Source organism: Crocuta crocuta, unplaced genomic scaffold (genome assembly GCF_008692635.1).
Source record: "Crocuta crocuta isolate KB4526 unplaced genomic scaffold, BGI_CrCroc_1.0 scaffold241, whole genome shotgun sequence".
NCBI lineage: Eukaryota > Metazoa > Chordata > Mammalia > Carnivora > Hyaenidae > Crocuta > Crocuta crocuta.
Genome location: NW_027527807.1, coordinates 836,496 through 844,169, shown reverse-complemented (window position 1 = coordinate 844,169; position 7,674 = coordinate 836,496). Strand labels below are relative to the sequence as shown.

The following is a 7,674-nucleotide window of genomic DNA, read 5'->3' as shown; positions in this document are numbered from 1 at the left end:
GTAATATGAACTCTAGCATATGCTTATGGAATGGAGTAAAAACACTGGGGACTGACTTAACTGTGACACATCTACAACATATAGCATGTGGCATGTAGGAGAACAGGGTGCTTCGGCTCCAAATCCTGGCTTACTGGCCAGGGATCTTGGGGAAGTTGCTTTGTCTCTCTCTTGGCCCATATTTCCTCCATTGTAAAATTGGGACAATGCCAGTACCTTCCCCAGAGGGATGATATGAAGATTAACAAAGTCACTGCCTGTAAAGTGCTTAGAATAGTGCCTGGCATTCAATAAATATTCTCTATTTTGTTGAATAACCTGGTGGTTTGGAATAGGGTGGGTTCAGGATATAAATGAAATGAATGTTGGATTCAAAGACCCTAATTAATGGAGATATAGGAGTGCTGATGCATAGGGTCACATGTACCCCAATGTTCATAGCAGCACTCTCAACAAGAGCCAAAACATGGAGAGAGCCTAAGTGTCCATCAACGGATGAATGGATCAAGAAGATGTGATTTATCTATACAATGGAATACTACATGGCAATGAGAAAGGAGGAAATCTGGCCATTTGTAGCAACATGCATGGACCTTGAGGGTATTGTGTGAGGTGAAATAAGTCAGGCAGAGAAGGACAGATACCATATGTTTTCACGTATAAGTGGATCAGGAGAAACTTAACGGAGGACCAAGGGGGAGAATAAAGGGAAAATTAGTTGGGGAGACAGAGGGAGGCAAACCATGAGAGACTCTTGAATGCTGAGAACAAACTGAGGGCTGATGGGGGTGAAGGGGAAGGGGGATGATGGGCACGGAGGAGGGCACTTGTGGGGATGAGCACTGGGTGATATATGGAAACCAACTTGACAATAAACTATTAAAAAAAAAAAAAACAAAACACACTAATGGAGAGTGACAGTGATGCAAGATGGCAGCCACCATGGGCTCGGGAGTAAAAGTCCCTCCCAGTTTTCTACTGGAAGAACTGGAAGAAGGCCAGAAAGGAACAGGAGATGGCAAAGACATGACACTTACAAGATGGATAGGGATGATAATTGGGCCTCCAAGAACAATTTATGAAACGTGAATATACAGCCTTAAAATAGAATGTGGACCTAAATACTCAGAAGCGCTCCGCCACTTTGTAAGATTTGTAACGAAAATATGAATGCAGTTAATCGTTCTAATGGAGTGGTGGATCCAAGAGCCGTATCAGTGCTAGCAAAATGGCAGAATTCATACAGCATCAAAGTTGTCCTATAGGAGCTCCAGCGCCCAACGAGGTCTAAAGAAAACATGAAACTCCCTCAGCCGCCCGAAGGCCAGTGTTATAGCAATGAATCAACAAAAAAAACCCCAATCCCTCCCCCTCCCCCCATTCGATTTAAGCAGTCTTCATTTTCCACAGTAGTAAATTTTCTAGATCCGTCTTGTAGACCTCAGAGTACTGGGAAGGAAGCTCCCATTCAAAGGTAATTTATCTTAAGATACTGTAAACGATACCAATGTTTTGTCTATTTAAAATATATAAATTGTGCTATATTTTTTTTAAAAAGACCCTAATGGATCTAATGACAGCTACGTGAATGAATAAACATACCAACACTGACCTATTGAGTACTGAATTTCATATACCTGTGCTACTTGCTAGATCATAGCATTACACCTGGATTAATGTAATCTTCCAATAACCATATGGAAGAAGCGTAAGCGCCTCCATTTCATAAGCAGCATAACACAGCGGGAATGTTCCGGAACCTGGTCTGGGTCACCCGGAGGAAGAACCAGGCGGCAGCACTGGGAGATCTGGGAAGGCAGGAGGTTTATTTCACACCTGCTGGCTCAGAGGAGATCACTCTCCAGAGATCTGAGCCCACAGAGTAAACAGAGGGAACAATTAATAGTCTGTTACTTCCGCATTCTGCANCAAGCGGGGTAGGAAGAAGAAGCTGGAAGGGGAGTCTCTAGTCGGGTTCTGGAATTTCCCTGCCAGTCCTCTCAACCGTCTTACAACAGATTTTTCCCTATCAGGAAGAGTTCAGATCAAGAATCACATTTCCAGAGTTTGAACTGTGGCTCTACTGCTTATCAGCTATCTCATGGGGGCAGATGACTTCAACATCCAAAGCTTTAGATTCCCCATCTCCGAAGCGGGGACCCACGGAAAGCACAAAAGGCCTACATCATGGAATTATTGTGAGGAAGAAATGAGCTATTGCATATTAAGGTCTTAGCAGAAGCAGNCGCAGACCTCCGCTGGTTTGAGCTCGAACCACCTACTCACACCTGCACAGATGGACCACAGTCGCCTCTACCTCATGATAATGTTGAAATATCCACCCAAGGAGAAACACAAAGCTCATGCACATAACATACAACCTTGATATCCACCTGTACAGATGATGACTCCCCTGAGCATTCGTCCTAACCTTAAATGAAAGGAACTCACTTACTTTTTTGCTCAGGGAGTCATGGTTTGCGAGCTCTTCCCACCCCCACCCCTCGTCTCCACCCCTACCCCCGAACTCCTTATTTGCAGCAAATACTGTTTTCCTTTGTGTGACATCTCCACGTGGTGTAGTCTCTACCTGCAACTCACTAAGGAGCGAACTCACGTTAGTTCAATTACATTGATGCAGAAAAGATCAAGAATTCTTAGCTATTCTTACTGCTGCTAGAACAGATGATCAAAAATACACTGTCCCAAGTCACAAAGCTGCCTAATTCTCCATTTTATGTTCTTTGCATGGTTCTGTGCTGTTTGTGACAGCAATTCAATTCCCCTTTCTCAGTTTCAGCGACAATCCTCATCTTTAAAATAAGTGTTGTGATCTCTGTACTATACAGCTCTTCCACCTTAAAAAGCGATTCCTGGATGGCTTGAGATAATCTGAAGGAAAATTTGATAGTTTTAAGTACGTATTTAGGGAATGGAAAAAATCAAAATTAATGAGATAAAAGGTCTTAATCTAGAGGTAACAAAAATAACAATAAACACAAGGCAACAAAGAAGGGAGATATAACAATAAAAGTCAAAATGAAATATCACTAAAAACAATAGAAATGATCGACAACATCGTGAGTTGGTTATCTGAAAAGACAAATAGGCAACAGAAGTGAAAGAGAGGGCATTAGTAAGATATTGTAGAAATATAAAGATCATAAAATGATACTATGAACAATGGATGCCAATACATTTGAAAATCAGACAAATTTATCATGTTTTTAAGAATCTGCTTAAACTGATTCAGAATATACAGACTAAAGCACTAGAGAAACTGAATTAGTAGCCAAACAAATCTAAGCTCAAAATTAGCATGTTGCATGTTGATTTCCTTTCCTCCTGGTTGATTTGAGATTCTTTCTGAGAGGAGGTGAAGTCTTTACCACAGTGGTTTTTGAGTGTTTTTATTCTCATTCACCAAAAGATTTTCTAAGGACAACGTATCTCTTTGCACATTTCAAAAATGACTTTTTTTTTTGTCTTATGTGTAAGTAGGTACAAGGAATACAATTTCCCACATGCTGTGAATAAAACTATGAAATCATTATTTACTACTCTGCCATTATCTACTTTAAATATACATAGTTCCTGTTCTTCCTTTACCTCATGTATCCATTCTGTTGCCAAGATTTTTATAATATATGTTGGTACCTGAGTATCTATAAATAAGTCAGGGAAAAATACACATAAATTGAAATTAATTGTTTAAAAATGTTCTATGAACACAAGGCTCTATGTGTTATTTTTTACTTCTGGATTAATTTATAATTACAATTACCAGCATTATATTATATGTTGTTTAAGACAACATTAATATTAAATGTTTTGATAAAAAGTATTAAACTTCAAACGAAACTTTATTGCAAATTCATCTCTTAACGTATTAGACAAGGATAGGCTCTCGATTCATTTACGCATCTCTGAATTAATACTACTTTTTGGCAGAATGAGACAGGTGACAGCATCAATTCTATCCTTCTTTTACATTTTTGTACATGTAAGGGCTAGGAAGCTTTGTTCCCTAAACAACTAGAAGGAGTTTGGTATAGCAAAGTCAGTCAATTCCCTAAACTCTTTCTTAATTATATGCCCAAATCACTTAGTTATAGTTCATCAGAAATTATATTTCATGATCTATCAGTCGGCAAGTCTATTAAGTCCTCCTGACTAGTCTTCTCAGGCAGCTCAATTTCGGGAGAGAATACATATGGAGCGGATATGGAAATAGCACAGAATGGTTATGTATTCCCAGGCGTATATACACCCCAACTCTAAACTCCCTGGAAATTCCTCCGGGTGCCTGGGTGGCTCGGTCAGTTAAGCATGCAACTCTTGATCTTGGTTCAGGTCTTGATCTCAGGGTCCTGAGTTCAAGCCCCATGTCAGGCTCCACGCTGGGCATGAAGCCTACTTAAAAAGCAAAAACCGGAAGTTCTGTAACATCATTTTTTCCCATAAAATATCAAAAAAACCTAAAGCAAAAATGTCAAAATTTATTAATCTGGGATGTGAGTATATAGGTGTGTTTCTTCCAGTACTCTCTCTACTTTTCTGCGAATTTTAAGTAATTTCATTTAACATAAGTTATTTGAACTTGACGGTGGTTAAAAGCACCTAATGAGAACATTTTGTTCTAGTCATAGTACAAGCCCCACCCGATGTCTAGTACATCTGTTTCCATTGTGGTGCTTAGTTGCTTTGATTTCTCAGATTTCACTGTGAAGTTCAGGATGTTCTTTTTTAAATAGCCATTTAAAATCCACTGAGGAGCATGTAAGAGACGGTGGAGGTTTGTCATATTTGAAAGCCCCAGATATGGCTTACGTGGATGTCTGTTTAACCAGCCTCCACCAGCACTCTGTCACCACCCGCCGTACCCACATCCACATACTCTGAAAAGGCCCTGTGTAGAGGGATTCCGGAGAACAGGATTATAGCCAGTTTGCTAATGAGGATATGTAGCCTACGAACTGATGGGGATTGGACAGGGAGGGGTATGACTCTGAAACTACTTGGCCTGAAGGCCGTGGCATAAACAGCAAATACTAAGCTTGAGCACACACGTTAGATGGCCAAAGTCAAGTAGCGTTCATGGGGTAGAACAACACCAAGACTCTGTGCAGATCACTGCCAAAGCAACCTGTTAGGTGAGAAAAAGTACAGACTGAGGAGTCGGATAACGTGAGTTCAAATTCTGGTTCTCCTGCCATGTGCTAGCTTAGTGGTCTTAAACATGTTGCTTAATCAACGCAAGCCTTGGTTTTACTGCATACAAACTGGGGGTTATAACACCTATCTGAAAAGACTGCTGTGAGGATTAAATTAAATGAGAGGATTTAATGGGTCCTGGTCAAGCCTAGCACGGAGAAAGCATTCACTCAAAACATGCTCCTTTCATTTTGGCATCTTCTGAAAGCCATTTTTATACCATTTTGGGTACTGGGGGGAGAGCAGAGTACAGGAGTGACACCTGGATTTTGGCAGTGGCGAGTTCTGGGTGGACACTCATATGCAGGCTTGAGAGACGACACTGGTTCAAGAGCTCTGGTATCTGTCTGGGTACAATTCCTGCCTATGCCACGTTCTAGATGTATAAACACAGACAAACGACTTGACCTCTGTACTAAGTCCCTCAACTGTAATACTGCGTTCTAGACTGAATGTTTGTGTCCTCCTAAAAACTCATATGTTGAAACCTAATCCCTAATGTGATGGTATTAGGGGGTGGGACCTTTGGGGGTGATTAGGTTATAACAGGGGAATCTTGTTGACTGGGATCAGCGCCCTTATAACGGAGACCCCAGAGAACTCCCTACCCCCCTCCCACCACGCGAGGACACAGCAAGAAGCTGGCAATCTATGAACTAGAAAGTATGTCCTCACCAGACGCTGAATCTGCCAGTACCTTGATCTTGGACTTCCCACACTCTAGAACTATGATGAATAAATTTCCCATGTTTTGAAGCCATCAAGACTAAGAGACAAGAGCCTTACTCACAGGACTGTTACAAGGATTTAAAAGGGATAATCAATATAAGGCTTTGGCTGGGGCGCCTGGGTGGCTCAGTCGGTTAAGCGTCCGACTTCGGCTTAGGTCATGATCTCATGGTTTGTGGGTTCGAGTCCCACGTTGGGCTCTGTGCTGACAGCTAGCTCAGAGGCTGGAGCCTGTTGTGGATTCTGTGTCTCCCTCTCTCTCTGACCCTCCCCTGTTCATGCTCTCTCTCTCTCTCTCAGAAATAAATTTAAAAAAACACACACATTAAAAACCTAAGGCTTTTTAGCATGGTTCCTGGCCACAGTTAACACCCAGTGCTCGTTAGTTTACACAAGTACACACCCAGTTTTACTCAAGACTCTACTACCAACAATCCATGGCTACGTGGGTTTGTATTACAGCTGTGTGTCCCCAAAAAACTGCTGAATGGTTTAACTGACAACCAAGGTGGATAATCGTTCCTTTCCAGTCTTGCTTCTCAAAGTATGTTCTCCACAGACCAGCAACATCAGTGTTATCTGAGAGCTTGTTAAAAGGCATAATCTCAAGCCCCACCCTGGACCTACCGCATCAGAATCTGCACTTTCACAAGATGCCTACGTACTTCCCCTGCATACCATAGGTTGAGAAATGCTGATTTATACCTCCACTCTGTGTCCCCACTGTGAAATGCCTCATGGTCTGGTAGCAGACAGAACTCCATCTAGTACTTTCAAGATAGACTCCACTGTGAACTTGACCTCTTTTAAAAGTTTTCAGGGGCTCCTGGGTGGCTCAGTTCGTTAAGCTTCTGACTTCTGCTCAGGTCATGATCTTGCTGTTGGTGGGTTCGAGCCCCACATCAGGCTCTGTGCTGACAGCTCAGAGCCTGGAGCCTGCTTCGGATGCTGTGTCTCCCTCTCTCTCTGCAGCTCCCCTGCTCATGTTCTGTCTCTCTCTCTCTCTCCCAAAAATAAAATAAACGCTAAAAATTAAAAAAAAAAAAAAAAGTTCTCAGTTTCCTCTTTGGTCTGGCCAGCCCTTCCGGGACAGGGGTAGTGAGGTCTATTTCTGCTTCCCCTCCAGCACCGAGCACGGCATCTGGTAGCATGGTCTCTCTAATTAGATTATAAACTCCTTGAAGGCAAGGGCCATGCTTTACGTTTCTCCCGTTTACCACCCTTTCCGTCAGCTGCTCAGTGTAAAATATAGCAGCCATCCTCGGTGTCTCGATTATGAGGATTTCAACAGACTTTCTTAGAGGGAGAGATTCTCTAACTGTCATGGCTCAGGATAGCAGCTCAAAGGAGGCATAAGAAAGAGTGGCCCAAAGCTGTCCCTAGTCCTCCTGATTCCATTCCAGAGAGCTGCTTTCCTAACTGAGAAATGACCCTGACCAGGCCGAGTGTATCCTGGGACGGCCACCTGCCCTTAAGATCCAGAAACCCTCACGATAACAACCCTGCACCGGCAGCAGAGTCAGCAAGACTGAATAATTTGAAAAAAAAAATTTTTTTTCTTTTTCTTCTCAGGCACTGCGAAAGAAATAATTGAAGGAGGAGTAAGGTTAAACTTGGGAGGAGCGCCATGCTAACCACTTCATACAGATTATTATTTATCTAATTTGTTTCATTTTGCTAACTTACAAAAATTTGCAAGAATAACACAAGGAATTTCTGTATACCTTTAAA

General features: G+C 42.0%; 1 pseudogene; it reads left to right on the top strand.

Annotated features, from left to right (window-relative positions):
• Positions 1-930: 930 nt before the first annotated feature.
• Positions 931-7,674, top strand: part of LOC144239750 (ubiquitin-conjugating enzyme E2 variant 1-like) — a 32,249-nt pseudogene continuing 25,505 nt past the window's right edge.